Consider the following 3,500-nt stretch of genomic DNA (forward strand, 5'->3'; position numbering starts at 1 on the left):
ATGGAATGCAAAGGTTATCAGAGCAAGGACTTTTGCCTATCTAGGTTATTGCTCTTTCTAGGACCTGAAGCTGTACCTGGAACACAGGGAGAAAACTAATAAATATTTACTGTATATATGAAGAGGAGGAGTTAATATAATAGGCACAGTTTTCTCAGGGCTCTGTGTTCTGTCCTTTGCCTATTACTGAAGTCTGATGGAGGAAGACTGGAGGGACTTAAATGGATCTCACAGCTCTTACACATTCCTTAACTAAATGGCTTCCACAATTCCTCTCTCTCTTGTAATGTTCTGTGGCTTCACACCTCAAGCCAGGTGTCTGCTCAATTGTGATTTATGCAGGCCAGTTCCAAATAACAGTGAAATAGTGACTGAATAGTAAAGGGCCACAGATGCGTCTATGAGGCCAGGGTCGGGGGAAATGGTCTGTGCCCTTTCGTTTCCCTCTCTTTCCTCTACTTTTCTTAGCTAGGAGGTATCCTTATGTCATCTGTCTGAAACCTGTATACTAATGTTGCTCCAATCCTCCCATCTTCCCAACATGATAGTTTCCCACCTGGTGTCTGAGCAGTATTTTGGAAGAAAACACTCTTATTTTCAGTTCCAAAACAAAGATAGCCAGTGATGTATGTTGCAGAGAGAAAAGGAAGATAGGCAAGGACAGGATTTGGAATGCAGGCAAGAGAACATTGTTTTAGAAAGGCAGGGATTTGGTGCCCAAATCAGATTGTTCTGCCTTCTTCATCCAACTCCAGAAAGACTTGAAGAACTCTCATCTTTGAGTGACAGGATCAACTTCCATGCCCTGAAATTTCCATTTGGTCCTCACATATTCAATATGGAGCAGAAACCAGTGCATTTTGTCAGTATAGGCTAGCATCACAGAAATGCAAAAAAAAAAAAATGACAGTAGACTATAGCTCATTTTGATTAGTGGACATTTTTACAATAGACCCTTAATTATTCAGTCACTATTTCACTGCTACTTGGAACTGACCCTGTTAGTCTTAGTCATCTATGTTGCATGTCTTCCCTTCAGTTGTAAACTCTCCATCTAATGGTTTTCCCAGATGCTGAATTTGCCCCCCACCACTGCCCCAATAAATAAACAACTAATTAAAAATAGAGCAAATTTTGGCAAGTGCTGTCTGCAGCCTATTTTAGAAAACACACACCATATTATCTAAGCGGCATCTGAAGCTTTTTAGCAAGGGATGTAACTATGTGGTGGAACGACTTCAGGGATCACAGCATGGAGCATCGGCAGTGACATCTGGAGTCTTTCATTATGCAGTTACTGGTGCTGCACAGCCTCCCACTCACCTTGGTACCTGCACACATTGCTGTTTCTCCTGCAGTCCCTTGTGTGACTGCATTTGTATGGTGGGAAAGCTAAAAATATCTACTGAGATGGCAATGTAGACTGACATTAGCTCATAATCCTTGCAAGCTGCACATGTGTGTTTAAAAAAAAAAAAAAAAATCCCAAAGAACTAACATCCCAAATGATTCAGGTTTCTGTAGGAACTAGAAACAGAGAAGTAGACTCAAGATCAAAACCAAATAGTGCACCCAAATTATTTTTTGAGATCTTATACCCTTAGAATCAGAGAAACTGTCCTTCTTTTTCTTGCCCATTAATTCACCCTAAGTATTAGTTTAAAAATATAATGTTGCTGTGTTGTCATATATCCAACTAGTTGATAAAACCACAATATTTTAATAAACATAAATTTTTATTATTTTGCAGTTGATATTGAAATAGAACACTAGTGGAAAAATTTTACTCATTTTTTTCCAGAAAAAAATGTATTTTAATATGAAAATTGTATATTTGGACACAAAAACTACTATACACAACAAGAAACCATGATTTGATCAATTATGACATTATTATGTCTTCTAAAAACACAGAAATTACATTATTAAGCAATTCCAAGAGGAAAAAGGAAGTCTGTAAAGTCCTATTCAGTTTACTTTTTTAAGGCAAATGATATTTATTTGACTCAGGTCACGGTTCCATTGTGTTTACTTTCTTTGTAAGTTCAGCTTTGGTGCTACCTAATTCTCTCTTTGCTTCTTCAGTTTTCACTTGAGCAAGAGATGGATTCAGCATTAAATCTAAATAGAACTCCATTTTTTTCTTCAAAGGTATGGTCTGTCATTTTAACTCCGCCAGTTTCTCTGATACCGCTACTAGGGACTGATGAAATGGAGAAGCATCCATGCCTCTAGCTGAAAGTGGCTCCTCTGCAGCTTTGATTTCAAATCTGAACTCTTCTAACTTTGCTTTTCCTGTTCTGAAGATGACCGTTGACTTTGGCCCTTTCCAAAGACACGTGAAAATCTACTTTTTGAGATCCTCTTGTTGACATTTTTCTAATACTAATGTTGCAATTAGATTTTTTTTTCAAGATTTTCCCATTCAATCTTCATTTCTTCAGTTTGGGATTTTGTTTGAAAACATCAGATGTCAAATTATTCACTGCAGGGATAAACCTCGCTAGTGAGGTATCTTTGGTTTCAAAGGTCATGCACTGTCAACCAAAGCATTCAGATACGTGGAACCCGCGCTGGAGAGATTGGCAGGGGAAAAATTCACACTCCCCATGAGTGTCTTGAAGGTCTTGAAGAGGCTTGGCTTGTGATTCATATTCACTTGCTTTCTGTCTGTTTCAAGAGGTTCACCTCATACTGTGGAATGGGATTACCTCCATTTTTCTTGGTCACACAGCAACCTGCACCTTTTTCTCCTACTGGGGCTCCGTAGCTAATACTTCTGCCACTTCACACAGAACTCCTCATGGAAAAAGTACCCTGCAAGCCCCTTATTTGCTAATTTTCATTTCAAGAATATTATTTTATTATCTTCAAATTTTATTTTATCTAAATCTTAACATCCATAAAAAAAGAGTTGTTCAGTATTTTACAGTGTACAGACATGGTCAGTTAGCTTCAGGTAACAAAATAATCTTCAAAACTGTAACAGTAAAAGAAGTTTCAGAACCATTTGGTTGATATGATTTATTAAAGGATTTATTAATTCATTGGAGATGTTGATACTTAATATGATAACTACTGAACTCTTCAAATGTAGCTGGTCTGAATTAAGATGTGCTGTAAGTGTGAAATATACAACAAATTTGTTTTGAAGACTTAGAACAAAAAAGGAAATAATTCATTTATAAATTCTTATACTGATTGCATGCTGAAATAATATTTTGAATATACTGTGGTGAATAAAATATATTATTAAAATTAATTTCACCTATTTACATCTACTTTTAAAAATACCTCTTCCAAAAAAATTAGTCTGTTTCTATTACATAGCACTACTGTAGAGAAACGAAAGTTTCTAGTTACTCTACAGGGAAACAGTTAAAATATAATGTTGCCAAGGAAGACAAAAATCCAACAGGCAGTTTAGATGTTCTGCCAGAGAGCCTGAGCATTATTTCTCCAGAATCTACTGCAAAGACACTTCCTGAAGAGAAGAGGCC

The 3,500-nt window shown here is 36.8% G+C and overlaps 1 pseudogene; it reads right to left on the reverse strand.

The window, feature by feature from the left end:
* Window positions 1-2,011: 2,011 nt before the first annotated feature.
* LOC117079634 lies at window positions 2,012-2,666 on the reverse strand (annotated as a pseudogene).
* Window positions 2,667-3,500: the final 834 nt, after the last annotated feature.

Source organism: Trachypithecus francoisi, unplaced genomic scaffold (assembly GCF_009764315.1).
Source record: "Trachypithecus francoisi isolate TF-2019V2 unplaced genomic scaffold, Tfra_2.0 Lachesis_group7, whole genome shotgun sequence".
NCBI lineage: Eukaryota > Metazoa > Chordata > Mammalia > Primates > Cercopithecidae > Trachypithecus > Trachypithecus francoisi.